Source organism: Mastigoproctus giganteus, chromosome 5, assembly GCF_048544385.1.
Source record: "Mastigoproctus giganteus isolate SK-2022 chromosome 5, ASM4854438v1, whole genome shotgun sequence".
In the NCBI taxonomy this organism is placed as follows: Eukaryota; Metazoa; Arthropoda; class Arachnida; order Uropygi; family Thelyphonidae; genus Mastigoproctus; species Mastigoproctus giganteus.
Window position 1 is genome coordinate 218103291 of NC_143579.1, and position 20876 is coordinate 218124166.

A 20876-nucleotide genomic window follows, 5' to 3' on the forward strand; every position below is an offset into this window, starting at 1 on the left:
AGTTATTTATTACTGTTTAATATTTGTTTCCAACAATTTTCCTACAGTTGGTTCCAGTGGTTCTAGACTTCCTTTTCTGGAGAAAGTCTGGAACCAACCCACTTAACTGTTAACCATCTACAGGTACATAAAAATATATATATTCAAAAGCAGATGTATACACTTTATACATCATTCAGTTTGTTTTTTTTTGTGAGGGGGTGGGACGAAAGACAAGGATTGGAAATGGTGCATGTTACAATTTTATTTTTAATTTTGATGCTATAGGATATATATATCTTCAGTAACAGCAGTCTTGTAATCCAAAAAAAAAAAAAATAATAACAAAACAATAAATATATATACAAAGTATATATATACAGTAGCCTCTAGATTTTCCAGGATAGGTGGTAAAAAAAAAAATTCCCAGTTAATCCAAAAATACAGTAAGTTCCTGACATACATAAGAGATACGTTCTCTGACTTCTTACATAAGTCGAGTTTTACGTAACTTGGGAATGACTAAAAAAATATTGCTGCTATCTCCCTGATATGCCAAAATTACAAAAACCACAATATCCTCAGAAGAATGAAGAAAAATAGTTATATATTTTTAATTAGTTCAATTAAAAACTTTATCTGGGGACAGTGAAGTAGCCAGAGGGGCACATAAGAAAATAAAACATAAAAGGAAGAAAAAAATGCATGTTATTGTACTGTAAAACTGATTTGTATTTCGTAGCCTTGGTTATTATAGTTGACCTCATTGGGGCCGATTGCTTCACCACCTCTTGTATTCTGCCTTTCTCCTTTATTGTGTTCACTGTTGCCACTGACAAATCTGAATTCCATGTGATATTTGTTAATACCATGGTGGCCATTTTCATACATCCTTATTATTTTAATTTTCTGATCCAATTCGATCGCTTTCCTTTTCTTGATAGACTTACTAGTACCGCTGTCACTTATTCTCTTAGTCAGCACCATGATAACGGTCAAAACGAAATTTTCTGAAAAGAATTTCACAGGGTTAAGGTGAAAACTCACTATTATCACTCCACACGAGCTCACATTTTACTAAAGCATATTTCTGAGGTCACTACCATAAAACAATTTGCACTTTCTGGGCTTTTCTGCTAGTGCAATTAATTATAAACAGGTAGTAAACTCAATCTTACTGCATTTGCAATAATGCCAATAGCTGGAATTTTGTGGGTTTTTAAGTTATTATAGTGAAATGTGTCCCATTCACTGAAATCTTCAGTCATATAAAAAAATTATAAATAACGTAATGCAAGTCCAAAGCTACTTAAGTTGGGGACTTGCTGTATCGAAAAATGTTCAGCAACCTACGTAAAAAGTATGGCGATAGATAAAAAAAAAACTGAAAAAAAACTTACCATGTACTACTCGCGTGTCCAATACAATGCTTCCCTTTATTTTTTACAATGTAGATTTTAAACCTAATAGCTTCACTTTATTTTTTAAAATGACTCATGGTTTGGTCACCAACATTATAATGGTTCTTTAGAGCTTTAACGGATTCAGTTTTCAAACTTTTGAATAATTTCAAGTTTTCGTTTAATTACCTTGCGTTTGCCCATTTTCGTGATTTCTAAACAAAAAATAAATAAAAAAATAGTTATTATTAAAAAAAAAAATTGACATTCTTGACAAATCACGAAACAATTTGTCCTTTTGCAGTGCAACGGATTGCAACAATCGACGCGACGCACTAAAACATTTGGTCTCTCTTTTTTTTAGCAATGGGTGTGAAAAGCCAGCGGAGTTGCAAGATAATAGGCACAATAATCTCCTAATCGTGACTTATAACGCCGCTTCTTGTCGTTTATTTATGACTTGCAAAACATCTGTTTATACCTATTCTAGTTATTACTTGAATTTTATGATTTCTGGTTGTTTTTTTTTTTTTTTTAATTTGGAGTCTTGAAGTGTTTCGGTTGATCTGATCCCGGTAAATCGAGAATCTGCTGTGTATATATATATATCTTTGAACTATCTCACTTCCAACAATTTTCAACAAGTAAGAAAAATCCAAGTCAAAACCAAAGGAAAGTTAGTACAGAAGTGAGCACATGGCATACTTTTCAGCATTCTTCCAGCATACTATAAAAATACCAAAATTCATGCTGACCTACTTCTAACAGATATTCGGGTTTTTTTTTTTTTTTCATTTAATGCACAAATTATACCTTTTAGAGCAGGGGTGGGCAACCTTTATAAATGGCTGGCTGGCCAAATAAAATATCTGCGAGGTCACACGAGCCAAATTTTTTTTTAGCTTTCCACGATTTTTTATTTTATTAAAATAGTGTATAATAAAAAATCATCATAAGCAGGTTTATTTATTGTAGTATTTATACATACACGTACATATAATTTATTTTATATGTACTTAAAACTAAATACTAATTCAAGATAAAATTGCAAAAATACAATTATAGTAACAAAATTCAAATAATACCAGTAACAAAAATTGCAATATTCCTTTTATTATATATACACATGTATTTTGAAATGGCTGGCTGGCCAAAACTATCGTGGGCCATAGGTTACCCACCCCTGTTTTAGAGTGTTAAACATGGGGTATCTACCTGCTGTAGTGGATGAAATGAGCATAAGTGTTGTAGAATAATTTCAGCCCAGATGCAACTGGGTTCAATCCAAAATGTATCTGGGCTGAAGTTTGTTGTGGACATTCTTACAGTGATAATAGCTAATACTGTCACTTTGAGTCAAGTGTTTGCTTTGAATTTTGGCAAAGTCTGGTTGTTCCACAGTAGGAAAATCCTCTAGTGGGAGTGATAGTAACTCTTGGTATATATCCCCTATATGCAGTGTAGGATCAAAAAATACGATGCCTAGTATGCTAGAGGTAACTACCAGGTGTGTGCTGATGTGACCAGGTCAAGGTGTATTGTACACAGGAGAGTCATCTACTGCCTACAATCACAGACCTTTTGTGACTCTAGACAGTAGATTACTCTACTATCACTACAAGAGAATATACTTCACAGGATCATTTCTGTAGTAAGATTAACAAAATACTCCCATTACTTGGTACGATATCATCTCCACCACTCTTGCTTAACACAGAGGCAGTATCATAAGGCATTACAGGCCCAAATGAAAAATATTTTGTGCCTTAGCTGTTAATTAAATATTAGTGGCTGTTCCTCTATTTAGTTTCCTAAATATATGTAGTTTTACTTCAGTAGTTTTGGAAGGTGTAGTTATGTGTTATTTATGCAGAATAAAATGAAATTTGTAAAACAGTAATACATGCTCGTTATTACAAGATTGTAATAACTGAGAGTAAAGTGGAGGAGAATTTTTGTGCACGTAACAGTTTTATGAACTTGAAAGTGGAAGGACTAATAGTTTTGTTTATAACATTTTTTTCTCTCTAAAACAGAAAAGGTTTACTATCTCAAAAATAACAGGTGCAAAAAAAAAAAAAAAAAAAAAATTCATTTAACCCTGTAGTTGGTGTTCCATGAAGTAAAATATGCTTTCAGACCATTTAATTAAAACAAATTATTTTTTTTTAAATTAAGAAAAAATATATATGTCAAGCATTAAATATAAAAAATGTTGGGCTCTTCCATTTTCCAGTTCAAAAAAAACTGTTCAATATGCAAATTTAAAATGAGTGTGCACACATATTTATGCTTTAGTTTTAAAAAAATATATCAGATACTATTATTTAATTTAGCATGCCATGAAAGAACAAGAAACTTTGAATATCGCCTTCCATGTTTGGATGTTAATGTATTCATTATTATTTTAAAATAATGAATCTTTTATATGGATTATTCAAAAATAACTCATTTGAGTCATTGGCAAAGGCAGATTATGAGAAATCTTTAGCAAAGGATGAAAGAAAAACAGCAAAGAGTTCTTTACTTATGTAAACTCTAGAAGGAAGGGGATGAATCAGATTGGTCCACTTGATATCGATGGTTCAACTGTTCAGGTAGCTAACAAACTAAATGAATATTTTGCATCAACATTCACCCATGAGGAGTTATTCAGGGAGGGGAATGCCACAGGTGTATTCAACTCTGCCAGTAAGCTAGATAATCTTGTAATAACTGAGAGTCAAGTGGAGGAGAAATTGTTGAAGATAAACACAAGAAAGGCACCTGGGGTGGATGGGATCTATCCATAGCCATAATTATGAGAGCTTCTCTGGACTCAGGGGAGGTACCCATGAACTGGAGATGTGCAAATGTGACCCCATTTCACAAAGAGGATCAAAGGGAGACAGGTAATTACAGACCTGTTAGTTTAACTTCTGTTCCAGGGAAATTAATGGAGGCACTGGTTAAAGAAGCATTGCAGGATCATCTAGACAAGACTTCAGTTATAGATCGGACACAGCATGGGTTTGTTAAGGGGAAGTCTTGTCTGACCAATTTGATTGGATACTATGATGTAGTCACAAAGGAACTGGATACAAAGAATAACTTTGATATCATATATTTGGATCTTAGAAAGGCCTTTTGCCTGCAATGCCACACTGCTCCAATTTGTGCAGCAGTCTTCCATGTGCAAATTGCTGCTGTGGATAAAGAGATGGTTGAGTGGGAGAAGACAGAGTGGTAATCAGTGGACACTGCTCTTCGAGGACTAATGTTATTAGTGGAGTCCCTCAGGGTTTAGCGTTGGGTCCATTATTTTCTGTATTTATAAATGATATTGATCAGGCTTAATGTCCAAGTTTGCAGATGATACAAAGGTTGGCAGGGTTGTTAATGATAGTATGCTGCTGCAAAAGGATCTAGAAAAGTTGAGCAGATGGGCTGAGAGGTGGCAAATGAAGTTTAACATTGACAAATGTAAAGTACTACATATGGGAAGCAGTAACCCCAGAATAACGTATCAACTCTTCTGTGATACTACACTGACAGTGGTAGAGAATGAAAAGGACCTGGGCTTAATTGTGCAGGTAGATATGAATTTTTCTGAGCAGTGCAGACGGTCTGCAGGAGTAGCTCATGGTGTCTTGTCAATGATGTACAAGAATTTTCTAGCGGGGATAAGGAGGTGATTATCCCCTTGTATAAGGCAATGGTCATTACGAAGAAAGGCTCAAGTTTTACAAATTAGTGTCTAGAGAGTAGGCACCTGCAAGGTGATCTGATTGAGGTGTATAAAGCCTTGAATGGTTTGAGTATGCTCTATGCTGATGGAACTCTTCCTCCTGCTCAGAATAATCGTCTGAGAGGGCATAAATTTAAATTGAGGAAAGACGGTTGTAGGATAGATGTGCGGAAGTTTGTCTTTAGCCAACAGGTGGTTGATTGCTGGAACAAACTTGCATCTATCATTGTATAAGTTGATAGCTTAAATAGATTCAAGGCAGAACTTAGCAAACATTTGGAGAGAGTGGATGGGTGAAATAAGGGAGTTTTTTTTTTTGGCTGATGCTATATAAGCTTGCTTTCTTGTATCATGTGCCTTTGCTAATGCTAATTAATATATTACATGGATAGATTAAATTGATGGCACACTTGGGAAAGTTTTATGAATAACTAATTAGAAACAAACATGGGTCATTACACTCCAATTCTGAGTTATTTAAGAGTATAGAAAATCATAGATTGTTATCTTCAAATATCACTTATTGCACACTTGTTCTTTTTGAGAGGAACCTTGCTGATCCAGCACCATCATTCTCAAGATTTAAAAAAATTACATTTAATAGGTATTGCAATTCCTATCAGAAATAATAAAAAATAGGTGGGCCTGTCAATTCCAATGTTGCCATGTGTGTTGTGAATGGGTATGCCACTTGCTACCACGTTAATATAGAGAAAATGTTAAAATCCTTTTCTGGTCTCCAGTGTTTTCCCATCTCTTGTATTATGCAGCATGAGTCACTTCTTTTGGTGTTACAATTAGCATCAAGATAAGATCTGATGTTCCTTACATTTCAAGGGTACAGCTTTAAAACAGTTTCACAGGCTGCTTCTAGGTAGTCCACTAAACTAAACCTCTGAGTAATAATTTAGGAAGTGTCTGGCCCAGCTGTCATATCCTCTTTGTTACAATCACTGTATAGTAGGTGGTCGATGACTTTCATCAACCGATGAAATACTACCACTTTGCTTATTGGAGGTTTGAAGTGGTGAAACCCATGTTTAGTCTCTAGAGTAAAGTTTCCAGCATCCCCCCCCCCCTCCATACTTCTCCTTCAACCCATGCACGGTACTAAGTACTATAGGTTTTGATACCTTTCTTGTTTGGGGTTTTCATTAAAAAAAAAAAAAAAATGGAGAAGGCTTTGGTTCAAATCCTATCTCAACAAGAATCAGATTGAACTTGAGCAAGGGTTGCATGGTTTTATCTTCCAGAAACTTGAATTTTTAATCCATCAACTGAAGGATGCATACCTTTACAGACAATAAACTGACTCCTCACGGCTTCAGTTGCTTGTGTACCTAACACACAGACACCACACTGAAGTTAATATATAATTTTGCTACCCACCCTATTTCTCTTCCTTCTGTTGTGACTGGAGGGAGAGAGTCCATATAGTGTATGCAGAAGGGCTGCTGAGGCCCTGTTATCTTAAGGAGCTGGGTATTAAAAGTTTCACCAATTCATATAACATACTCCCTCCCAACTTCATCTACAACTAGTAGCAAATTAAACACCTGTGAAAATAAATAAGAAAAGCTTCCTAAGTTGTTTTTCAAAATTACATGATATCAGTTCTGATCTCTTCTATGTCTATTTTCTTCTATACATTCTCTGAAGCCCCACTTTTTCTGACCAAATCTCAATTGGTTGGATGCCTTAACCATCAGCCATTTCATTTGTCCTAATTATTTGCTCTAGGATTCCTGTTTTAATGGTGGCACTTGTGCATATGTCCACTCTGATATTCTTTATCAGAGACTTGTAATCTGAATATTCTCTTTTTGATTTCCTTTGGCTTAAAATCTCCATGCCATTCTGTCAAACTTATTTATTGTCTCTATTCCTCTAACTTTATTTGGGGACCTTTCTTGGCTTCCTTTCTTTGAAAATCAACTTTCTGCAGTTTAACAGTCATTTTTTCCTCCTTGGTGGTTTTGATGTTCACAGCTCCAGCTAGCTTGAAAATTCTAGTTATTTGGTCCCATCTGGTAGAGATGTGAAGGCATTTATTACACCCCCCAAACATATTTAATCTTGATGGGCACTCTTTATTTTAAAGTGTCAAGACAATTTTTTTTCTCCATTACAATTCATTTTTATTAACAGGTTTCAATTAGCCTTAATTTTCCATGGTTGCATATGAACTTATTTATTAACAATTTTTTTAATCCTGCCACTGATGTCCCTAAAGGAACATAGCTATTTGCCAATTTTTCTGTTAGTTTTTATTTTATTATAAAATAAAATTTTTTTTTGTTGATGTGTAAACTTTGAGACACATAATTTACCACCACTTAAAGTTGTTTACATACATGTAACTTTACATTGCTTTAAACTTCTTGTTCTGTATGCATTTTTTTATTTCACTGGTTTTATTATAGGATTTTTCCCCCTTCCTTCTCCCTCTTTCTCTCATGGTGCTTCCAAACATGAAAGGCATTAGTGAGGCATATGATGCAAGAAAGCAAGCTTATATAGCATCAGCCAAAAAAAAACACCCTTCCCATTTCACCCATCCATTCACTCCACATGTTTGGCTACTTCTGCCTTGAACTTATTCTAAGTTGCTGACCTCCACTACAACAGATGGAAGTTTGTTCCAGCTATCAACCACCCACTGGCTAAAGGATAATTTCTGCACATCTATTCTACAATTGTCTTTCTTCAATTTGAATTTCTGTCCTCTCAGGTGAGTAATCTGAGCAACAAGAAGAATCCCATTACCATTGAGCTTGCTCAATCCATTCAAGGCCTTGTAAACCTCAATTAGATCACCTCACAGGTGCCTAGTCTGCAGAAGCTGCAATTTGCAGAACTTAAGTCTTTCTTGGTAACACCAACCCTTTGTTCAACTCGCCAATCTCGTTGCCCTTCTCTGTACTAATTCCAGCAGCTCTACATCTTTCCTAAAATGAGGCCTCCAGGCCTGTATACAATACTCAAGGTGTGACCTGACCATTGCCTTCTACAAGGGGACAATCACCCCATATCCCTGCTAGAAAAATTTCTTGTATATCACTGACAAGACACCATGAGCTACTCTTCAGCCTTTATGCACTGTTCAGAAAACTTCATATCTAATTGCACAATTATCCCCCCCCCCAGATCCTTTTCATTTTCCACTACCCTGAGTATAGTAACGTATCAACCCGGTTGATACGTTACTCTGGGGTTACTGCTACCCATGTACAGTACTTTACATTTGTCAATGTTAAACTTCAGTTGCCACCTCTCAGCCCATCTGCTCAACTTTTCTAGATCCTGTTGCAGTAGTGTACTGCCCTTACTGTCATTAACAACCCTACCAACCTTTGCATTGTCTGCAAACATAAGATACAAAGGGTACTAGGAAAGTTTTGCAATACAGCTTTGTTTATTTAATTTTTTCAAAGTAATTTCCTCTACATTCAATACACCTCTCCATCCTCCGAAACCAATCTTTAAACCAGTTCTGCCAAGTTACACTAGGGAGTAAAGCAAACTCGTTGTCCCAAGCCCGTAGAAGGCCCTCACCACTGGAAAACCGCCTCCCTTTTAGCTTCATTTTCACATGCGGGAACAGTGCAAAGTCGCAGGGAGCAAGGTCTGGACTGTAGGGGGGGTGCTCGAGAAGTTTCAGTCCTGTCGTGGTCAAATATTCGGTGCAGGCTTTGGCGCGGTAAGCTGGAGCATTTTTGTGATGGAGGTACCAGGTGTCCATTCTTGACTTTGGCCGCAGGTTCTTCATAGATCCAATGACTTTAGGCAGGCATTGTTCAGTATACCACTTAGCTGTGACTGTCTTCTGCGTGTCCAAAACGACACGTTCCACAATTCCACTCGATTTGAAAAATACAGCTATCATTTTCTTCTTTACAGATCGGGATTTTCTGACAATTACGGGTGTGTCCTCATCATCAAAGACCCAAACTTTGTTTTGAGCCTTGGTCGGCAGATCGTAATAGTACAGCCAAGTCTCGTCACCTGTCACGATGTTGTTCACATACCGAGATTGTCCCTTATCAAACTTTTTTAACATCTCCCGGCACCAAGTCACACGTCGTGTCATCTGCTCTTCAGTCAGTTGATGCGGCACCCAGAGAGAACAAAGTTTCTTCACGTGCAAATGATCTTGCAGAATCGAACGAATTGCTGGTGCATTTAGGCCCAAAGTATCCTCTATCTGTTGGTAGGTCACTCGCCTGTTTTCGTCAAGCATTTTCCTCACAGCAGTAACGTTTTCCTCCGTAACTGACGTTCGTGGCCTTCCCGGCCTCTCAGAATCCTCCAGAGTGAAATTTCCCCTTTGGAATTCTCTATACCACCTGAATATCGTTGTACGATGTGGACAATCATCATCTAGTGCAAGAGTCATTTGTTCTAAGCACTGGTCTATGGTTAAACCACGCATGAAATTATACCGCAAAACTGTCCTTATCTCATTTCGTGACCACGATGCCATCGCAAGCACTTTACACTCTCACTACTAATGAATAACTGAGCCCATCGATTTGGCGCGGCGGCTACTATGCACGTATGAACATGTCTCAACATGCAGCAACAAGCAGCTTCCTGTGATTCATTATTGCGTCATATTGCAAAACTTTCCTAGTACCCTTTGTATTAACTCTAATATACCTTCATCAATATCATTTATAAATACCGAAAACAACAATGGGCCCAACACTGAACCCTGGGGGACTCCTCTAATAACATTAGCCCATGAAGAGTAGTGTCCATTGATAACCACTCTTTGCCTTCTCCCACTCAACCATTCTTTTATCCATAGCAATTGCCCTTAGTTCCATACTGCTCCAATTTATACAGTAGTCTTGGATATGCCACAGTATCAAAAGCTTTCCTAAAATCCAAGTATATGATATAAAATTATTCTTTTCATTCATTCCTTTGTGACCACATCATAATATCCAATCAAATTTGTCAGACAAGACTTCTCCTTAACAAACCCATGCTGTGTCTGAACTATAACTGCAGTCTTGTCTAGATGATCCTGCATCCCTCCCTTAACCAGTGGCTCCATTATTTTCCCTGGAACAGAAGTTAGACTAACAGGTCTGCAATTACTCATCTCACACTTTGATCCCCTTTGTGAATTGGGGACATTTGCACTTCTCCAGTGCATGGGACCTGCCCTGAGTTCAATGAAGCTTTCATAATTATGGCTAAGGGTTTTGCTTACTTCCTTTGCTGCCTCCTTTAATAAAACTGGATAGATCTCATCCACCCCAGGGCCTTCCTTATGTTTAATTTCAACAATTTCTCCTCAACTTTGCTCTCAGATATTACAAAATCACTTAGCTCCCTGTTAGAGTTTGATAAACATCTGGCCCTCTCCTTGAATAACTCCTTATATGTGAATGTAGATGCAAAATACTCATTTAGTTTGGCAGCTATCTAAGAATGATCATCTACAGTTAAACCGTTGATATCAAGTGGACCAATCTGATTCATCCCCTTTGTTTTAGAGTTTATATAAGTAAAGAAGTCTTTTCATCTTTTGCCAATGATTTCTTGTAATCTGCCTAACCTCCTTTGTGACTTGATTACAGACTAGCTTATATCTGCCATAGGCTTCTGTGTTGCCTGATATTTTATATGCATCCCATGCTTTTTTCTTCTCTGCCACCAGCCACATTAATTCATCTGATATCCATTTAGGCCTAAACCTTGAACAGTATTTCTTAGTTGTTATGAAAAGCCTAGTACCCTCCACGATTAAGTCCCCCAAAGGCTTTCCATTTAGAATTTACTGTTGTTAACAACATCATTTGATCCCACTGTACAGAATTTAAAAACTCTCTGAGACCACTGTAGTCATCTTTATGAAAGCAAAAACCTTTCCCCTAACCCCTGATGGTAGTTACATCTTTAAGTAAATCCAGCATCAGTACACTGTGATCACTGCCGCCTAGTGGTTCCTTTATCTGCAGATTCTTAACGCATGTAGAATCACTGCTGATAATTGGATCAAGAGTATTACTCCCTCTGGTTGCCCCTCAAACATGTTGCTATAGAAAACAGTCATCTAATAAATCCACAAGTTCCAGTTAATATCTGGAAAGTTAAAATCCCCCAATATAAGATTCTAATTTACTGGCCCACTATTTCTCTGCACAATTACTCATTATACTTATCATTAGAATCTATAGTATGATTCTAATGATAAGTATAATGTGGGGGAACGGTGAAAACAAGATACTTGTTGACACTAGACTTGAATTTCTATTAGGGCTTGGATGGGACTGGAATGCTGTGCCAGTTCGTCATGGGTATTGTTAATGCCATGGGCATACTTGATTAGTAAAAATTGATATATTATTAATGAGCGTTCAGTTTTATACAATTTTCCATTTTGATCACCAATTGCTGTAGATTGTAATTTTCAGGAAATATGCATGAAGATTTGGTGTTCTAGAGAATATATGTAAAAGGGATAAATGAATCAGAGAAAATGTTTGGGGAGTTTGTAGATGAACAGTGAATACATGTTCACTAGTTGAGCTGCATGTTTTAATTGGATTGTAAGAAAAAGGGTGGAATTACAGATGCCAATTGAAAATTAGCAGTGCTGTTGGAAGTAGCTATAGAAAAGGTATTCAAGAGAAGGAGAGTTTATAAGAGATGGGTCATTACACTCCATTTATATATTTCCATTATCATTTCATTCCTTGATTTCTGTAGATTATGATTTTCAGGTAATACAAAAAGTTCAGCGAGTTTATAGATGTTCAATTAGTTAAGACACTGGTTTGGAAGAAAATGATGGAATTATAGATGCCAATTAAGAATGACAGTAGTAATGGAAATATCTATAGAAAAGGTATGTAGTAAAGGGAATGGGGTATTGGGCAAGGGAGAGAGAGTTTGTAAGAGATAGATACTCCATTTCCATCAGTTCCAATTTTTAATACAAGGACATATTGAGAAATGCAGTTTTCAGAAAAGTATACATGAGGTACAATGAGCTGAATTATAGTGCCATAGGGACAGGGATACTCCTTTTATTCTTCCATACACCCATTCTGAAGAGTAGCTGGATGAGGAATTTTTTTGCATTCCAACTAGTTAGTTAGATTAGAGAAAATATAGACATCCTTCACATGGTGCCCATTTGATGTCAACTAAACAATGTCTCATTGCCCTGTAATAAATAAAAACAAAGTACACTGTCATTTCAAATAAACCAGTAAGGAAAGGTCCATGGAAGAATGTCTCTCACTCAAATTCAGAAAAATAACAGGAAAGATAAAAAATGTTTGTCACATGCCATGTAAGTGAATGAGGGTTAATTTGGTACTGATATGGCAAAGGAGTTATCAATGAATCAGCACAATGTGAAAATTTTAGTTTTACACCTTGGAAAGGAAGTTGATGGGAGGAACGTATTGAAGTTCTTTTAAGTAGAGATGGAATTAGGAAACATGAAACTAATACAAACAACCTTTCAACTCAGAATGGAAAACTATAAAATTTAGTATGAACTTCCACCAGCATAATTTACTGCAATGGTTCAAACCTTTCCCTGGAGAAGAACTGTAGCTGAGTGAATTGATCAATTATCACCCATTTGGAAAGGGTGGAAAGCTCAAATCCCAATGATAATGCAAGAAACTTTTGAGACCTTTTAAACTATTAATAGGTCTTAGAATGCAACTTGCAATCAAAATTTGCTGATGCTTGAGAGACTGACTCTCCTTGCTGCTAAATCAAATTCAAAATTCCTATTTTGATATTTAGGAGTAATACTTATGTGATGGCATGGCATTATTTCTCTGCATTTATCGAGGGAATAACTGTATACAACAGCACTATGCCCATGAAATTATTAGCTGTTTCCAACATCACAAGTTCAGTGTACATTTAATTTTTTGGAAAGAATTATGCGAAATGAAACAATGGAATTTATATAACATACATTCATAGTATGTTATCCATTAACTGAGATACCTGAATTTAAAGTAAATTGGACTCCTAATATGGTCATTAAAAAGCCTGATAACACAGGCTATGATAAACAAAGAAAAATGTCTCTGCATACCTATTTTGACTGCAGCAAAATTTTTGATAAGTTTGATGTGCCACAAGGCTCAAAGATTGTGAAGCTTCTTTTGCATTACTTGCGTTCGATTTCGATCACGGAGAGAAATTTGTCCTACTGACAATGTGGGCCGACTGGGTTTATGTTCAGCTGAGAGACAGGCACCCTTATCAATGGTTTTCTAAATTGCAAATACAGTATATATATATATATTTTTTTTTTTTTTTTCTGATAAAGAAAAAAACTTTTTTTTTTTCTGAAAAATTAAATTTAAATTTTAAATTCAAATTCCCTGCAATCGTAATAGTATTGATTTTTCTATTACCACATTTCTTAAGCACATGAAATCTCAGGAAATAAACGCTCATAAAAACATTAAATATTAGCAATAAAATTTACACCAGCGTTGTAATAATATTGCCAATTTGACAATCTAATCCTGAGCGAACACAAGCGTGCGGGAAAACAAAGGATCAAAGACTGCAATGGAATTAATAATGAAACACGTGGTGGACACACAGTTTCCAGGTCTGTTCCGTTGTTTTCTTATTTTTCTTTGGTTCTTGGACGCCTATAATGATTTCCAAATTATTTGAAACAACCTCGTACAGCAAAAGACAAATATATATATCAACAAGAAAAATAAGAAGGCAAAATGGCACATTACAGTATTTAACCAAAACACCCAATTAAAAATTCAGTTAGTCATTAAACAAAAACCGTGTTGTGACGTCATGTGTCACATGACAGTACGACAGAAAGTAGTGGCAAATCAGATTTAATACGCAACAGGTGATTTATGACGCGACCATGGGATTGGCCAATGATTATATAAAGAGGGAAATTCAACAAAGGTACATTAACTTAGAAATACTGTATATAGTACAGTAATAGTTTAGTGTTTCTGGCCTTTTTTTTTTTTTTTTTTTTAGATTTTCAGCTGGTGTAATTTCCAGCAAAGTTTGGCTGAATTTAAGAAATCGCTGATTAGCTTCACTGGTAAGTAAATCTTGTTTTTTTTTTATATGTTTAGGAAAATTGAGATGCCTGTTACTGTAAAGAGGTATGCATTTTTTTTTTTTTTTTTTAATTTTCTTTGCTACTGTTTATTATTATCCATATGGTGCAAGGAAGCCTGAGGCTTATGCTGCACCAGCCAAAAAAATTTTTGAGTTATCCTGAGAGAGAGTCAAAAGTAGAAGGGAACCACCAAGAAAGAGAAGGATGATCATATCCAGCTCAGGATCCTCAGTGTGCCAAGCCCATACTCACCAGATGCGAACCCCTGTTTATTGTGGCAAAAAAGAAAAACAGTAGTACGCCGAAGGTACGCTCTACATAGAGGAAACAGCAGAACATGTAAACAATGCTAAGTATTGCTTAATTGCTTATAGTGATAGGCGTAATCGGATCATTCCCTATAATCAATGCCGGATTTAAACATTAGCCTCTTGCTGTGGCCCCCTAAGCTATAACATGGTTCACCTGTGACAATATTAAAAAAATGATTTTTTAAGATGGAGCGAGACCCTAAGCTGTAGCTTGTTTAGCTTTTATGTAAATCCAGCCCTGGGGCCCCCACCTGTAATCAATTATAACCTCTCAATTGCGCCCATCATCATCATGTAAGCAGTAACGTTTTATAATTATTTCAAAATTTGAGCATTATACATGTTATTTTTGTCTTCTTAGATGGTGAAATGACTAAGCATACTTTACATGCATTTATTAAATTCTGTAATTCTGAGGAAAAAATTTAACATTAAAATTGAATGTACAGTATTCGTGATATTAAGTATATCACGTGGTCAACACAAAATCAAGAAAGCATGAAACTATTTTCGTACTGCTTTATCCGCTGCAAAACAAAAGCAGGATTAATTTTCATTTAAAAATGTAGAAAAATCATTTCTTAATAAATTATTTTTCGTTAAAACTTATATGTTTTAACAGGAAACAAGTGTACATACTTTAAAGGCGAACACTTTTTCTCTGATAATAATGCATTTATTTAAACGTGCACTTCCTCATTTATGAATTTTGCACGGAAAATAAACAGTAGAATCTTGCATCCTTTAATAAATCAAGCGAAACAAAACTAAATGTTATAATTATACATTTATTTTAACAAGAAACACCACGAGAATGTATTTGAAAAAAAAAAAAAAAGTATATCAAACAGGGATTAGCCTTCTTTCATTTACAGCTGAATACCCCTGAAGAAGAGATATATGGATTTTATTTTTCAAGGGGTCGGTGTAATTAATCCCTGAAATCTTTCAGAATTCCGTCTGGTCTAAAAATCGTGAGTCCGCGAATCCCAACGGTGCTATTTTTTAATTTTGTATTATTGTTGGTAGTTTGAGATTGTTTCATTGATTTTTTTTTTTTTTTTTTTTTTTGCATGGAAATTATTTGTTTTTCCCGTATTATATAGTACGGCAAAAGCAGGGTGCAATGGATGCGCAAGGTACAGCAAATGGGATGCACTGGATGCTCCGCACGAGGATTCCCACAAATAAACGAGGCCCATTAACCTCTTTTGTATCCCCAAATGCCTTTGCACTGCCCTGGGCAATAGCCAAATTATACTTAAACGATTTCTATATGCTATGATTGGGTTTCCCACAATTCGTTGGCATTGCTCCAACGATTATTTTCACTTTTTTATTAGTAGTTTATGAATATTTGAGTAAATGTCTATCTTTAAGTTTGAAGAGTTTATAAAAATTTTAATGAGGAAAGAATACGACATACGTTTTTTTCCTAAGCTATTGAAGTTTGTTGATTTTTTTTTTTTTTTTCCCTGAAAATAACTCAGAGTGAGAATCGAACCACTATGGGTGGTTCCATTCTTGAAAAAAAAAAAAAAAAATTGGTAACTTTTAGATTGTTTCCCACGATATTTTCGAAAATATCATTTACTCCCCTTTTTTTGCTGACCGCTTCCCAATAAATAATCTTTGGGAAACTGGGAGGTACTGTATATCTTCTATATGCCCTTGTTATATATTTCCTTTACGCATTCTTTACAGTTTTTACATCTGAACGAGTCTATTCTACTTTTTTTAAAAATTCAAATCTAAATTGTGTGCTTTCTTAGCTATGTAATAAAAGAATTAATATTAAAAAAAATTGACTCACTTTGGTGCTTCGGAAAATTTATACATCCAAAATATGATCTTTTAAGTGACATCACCTAGAATAAGCTACCTATTACAGGATCATGCAATGCTAGATGCGAGTACCCAATGACTTTAGTCCTTGAGGCTGTCGCAAACGTAATCTCAATTATGCCAAGCTGTGCTTGCTACCTGGGAGTCTAAAACGCTGATGGAACTGATATTTAGGTGACACTTGAGTCAAGTGGACCTAATTTCGGCCAAGTTCGGTCGGTCTGTGACAGCCAAATCCTCTGCTTGCACTTTCGGTATGGTGGGAGGACTGTTAGTGACTCTGGGTATAAGCCCTATGTGCAAATCTTGAAATACGGTACCTAATACACTGGAAGTAACCATCCAGGTGTGAACCAACGTAAGCAGGGAGTCGAGATGTGGCCCACAGCACAGGGAGGAATACCACCCCTCTGTGTTACCAGGTAATACTAGATGGCAGATGACTCATCAACCGGTGCAATACCACCACTTCGCTTATTGAAGGCTTTAAGTAATGGAACCCATGTTTAGTCTCCAAAGCAAAGTTCCGGAACCCACCATGTCTTCCACCATGCACTATGATTGAGTAACTGTTATTTCTGGATTTTCAAATCGGTTTTATAATATTTTACGTCATTTTTTTTTTAACATGGCACGCGTACTGATATAGATATTTGAGCCTATTGCTAACCTGATATAGATTAGCAATAGGCTCAAACCTAGGGTTGATCATTGCGTGCAACCACTATAATCGTCCACTCATGAGAAGACGTCGATGTAATTAGCGTTGCTTTGGCATCGGACCGCTTTGTTACACTAGTAAGTTTGAATATGTTTTGAAGTTTAATTCTAGATTCTAGCAGTCAAGTTCTGAAGACGCGTTAGTTTCTATGGCCATTTGTGGTAAATGGTAAATTTTAGATAAACATCCCTTAAAAAAGCAAAGAATAGATAAATGTGGGTACAAAGCAAAAAAAAAAAAAAAAAAAAAAAAACCTGAAGAGGTGTATGTGGGAACCTAATACAGTACACTTGAAAATTTTAACTATCTACTAATGCAGAGGTTCCCAAACTTTCTCGGTTCACGGTGCCCTTAGTGTCCCAGTAATTTTTTTAACGGCACCCCTAGGCCAAAAGAAATATCTAGCACAGTGGTTTTCGGCTTTTTAATATATACATAATAATTTTATTCTTTATACAGAATTACTAAATAAAGATCAATTATAGATCGGCACAAAATTAAAAAGATACGGTACAAATGGATACCGTACACCTTTTTATAATGAAATAAATGTAAAAATAAAATAAATAATAATAACTTTAAGTAATTTAAATCGAAATTACACGGCGCCCCAAGAATGTTGTGGTACCCCGGTTGAAAACCACTGTACTAATGTAATGAACTAGTCCGTTGCCAGAGCAATGCTAATCACATCGAGCGTCTTCTGAGAGGCGGACTATATCTTCTCCTTCAAGTTGGTGGGCAAGACAAAGAAGGCATTGAGGGGGATTCATCTTTAATTGAAAGAGCAACACAAATATAAATAATGAATTTCGGTTTATATTCGATACTTACAACGCCATTTCAATCGTTTAAATAAATTTTTTCTGTTTATACTCCGGCACGACAACCAAGTCAGTAGAGTTTACAATAAATCGTCAATACAAATATTTATCGTATTTAGCAGTCACGGGCTTGAACCTCGGTCCACTCAAGGAACGCGTGCTATGCACTCTCGCTCCTGACCACTGGGCTACGTCAGGCCTTTAATTGCACCAAATGGGTCTTGCCTTTTGTGGTGACGGTTACCCTGCAACAACGGATTAGATTCGATTCAAAAATGACATTAAATAGCATATACCGTGCCACAGCGCATTAGTGAAGAAAAGAAAGAAGACGACACTTAGTGATTAGAGGGGCTATTATATTCTTGTAATACAGAGAAATTGTACTATCATCCGGCCTCTGTCGAGAGCTTCCCCACCGGGGAAGATTTAATTTCATTAAGGGGATTAAAACATGGTAAGAAAGCTGGAATGGAATATACTATCGGCATGCATTTTAAATTCTGCTGGTTCACAGCATACTGCAGGTTTAGTTCACAAATAATAATAAAATACACAAACCAAGTATAGATCTAAAAGCTGAAGTGATGAGAAGTTAATTTTGTATATTTCAACAGCCTGAAAGATGAATTGGATCTTGTTTTGGTCTCTGTATTTAATTTTTGTGAATATTAGCAGTGACAAATGATTCAAAAATCAAGCTTATGCAGCATCAGACAAAAAAAATCCAGCACATCCCATTTAACCTATACATTCCCTCCAATAATTTGTCTAGTTCTTCCTTGAATTTATTTAAACTTATCAACTTCCACAACAACAAATGGAAGTTTTTTTTAGCAATCAGTCGCCCAATAGTTAAAAAGCAAACTTCCGCACATGTATTCTGCAACCGTACTTCCTCGATTTGAATTTGTGCTTCCTCATGTGCGCGCGCGGTCTGAACAAGAGAGAAAGAATCCCATCAGCAGTGAGCTTGCTCAATCCATCCAAAGCCTTAAACACCTCAATCAGATTGAGGTGTTTAGATGCATCTCCAGACGCTGCAATTTGCAGAATTTAAGCCTTTCTTGGTTCAACCCTTTGTTCCCCCAACCCCCAAAAAATCTCGTTGCCCTTCTCTCTACTCATTGCAGCAGTTCTATACCCTTCCTAAAAGAGGCCTCCAGACCTATATGCAGCACTCAAGCTGTGGCCTGACCATTGCCTAATACAATGGGAACATTTGATTAAATTACTACAGTAATTTAATCAAATGTTTTTTAATTTGATTAAATTACTACAGTAATTTAATCAAATTAAAAAAATTCCTTTTCTTAAGGAATTTTTTTTTTTACTGATAAAGGCGAATTACTTTTTTGGAGTGTGTGTATGTATACACACATACATGTATTTATTGTTAATTCATAAATAGGAAATAAATAGTTCGGATCCTTTCAGTTTTCAAACCCAGAAATCGTAGGTGACTATTTCGCTATTCAATTAAGTGAAATCAGACCGAAGCAAACTTATCCAGAAGATGGATAAGTTTGCTTCGGTCTGATTTCAATGTGTTAAATTAATTAAAAAGTGTGCCATTTTGTTTTATTTTGTAAATAAATGTCTTGTGTGTGTGCGTATTTTTTTTTTCTAATTCTTTTGCTTTCTACACCATATTTCCGCAAATTATAATTTCTTATACTACCGTAAATGATAATTGAGGTAATTGATAACCCTCATTCCCAAGCCTTAATTTATTTTGTACACATTTAATATTGTATTTTATAAATTATACAGCGGTTAAGAAATGTTAGTCTGATGTATAATACCTTCATGGAGGACCAAGGCAAAATGGAATTTGGAGGCCCCATATAAAGAAAAAAAACTAATAAAGAACAATTTCATTTTATTGTGACAACAAAACAAACAAATTATATGACATGACATAAATATAAAATTTCATCAAAATCGGTAAAACCATTTTTGAAAAAACCTAATTTTCAAATTAATCTTCGGTAAAGTTCATTGACCTTTACAGGTAGAAAGTTCAATTTCCGATAAAAATCACTTAAAAATATTAGTTAAAAACAGCAATGAGTGTTTGAAACAGCGATTTTGTGGCCCCTCTCTGATCGGGGCCCTGGATAGATGTCTTTTTTTTTTTTTTTTTTTTTTTGCCTTTAGAATAACACGCCACTGGTTACAGTGTATGGTCATGTAATTTATGGATTGGCAGATAACGGCTTCCCCCCCGTCCCCAAAGTCCCAGGCGAAAATATAGCTTTTCCAGCTCGCCCGTCCCAGGGGATTAAGTCTGGATTATTGGACTAAAGTATAAGTGCCTTAGCAAATCTCATGGACGATTCTTATTTGGGAAAATATCTTGTTATTTGTAAATGAAGTTTAGCAGTTTATATATATTTAATGTTCCTAAGAATTGTATCCGCCTGGCTTCATTTGTGGTACTCTATAAGTTGAGGTTAAAAAAATAATTTATATTTTAATAGTATGCTGGTTCTGTGCAAATAAATCTTTTGACCAGGTGTGATTAAAAAGTTCTGGGCTGACTTTGTATCTCTTGAAATGCGGTGTTTTGTGTTTCATCGCATTTTAAAATGATTGATTTTACCGAGTAGCGAATTTGCATCATTTGTGGTTCGAAGACTTTTTTGTGATTCGCAATGTTTAGAGGCCGATTGTGTTCATAAAATCTTCTGTCATTACTATTGATGAATTTTGATTGTGTGGCTGTGACCCAGAAACAAAGGAATGAATCTAAATCTCACTAGCGTTTTCGTTTTACTTGTTACCCCTCTAATCACTGCAGGAAAATATTTCTTTCTCAAATTATACAAATTATTAAAGTTCGACTATTAAGAGCAAGTTTTGTTATTAATATAAAAACGATCTTCCTACCTTTAACACTTTTATGAATATAAAATACAATTTTCTGCTATCAACTAATGTGGAAATGTTACTGAACGCGCACATGC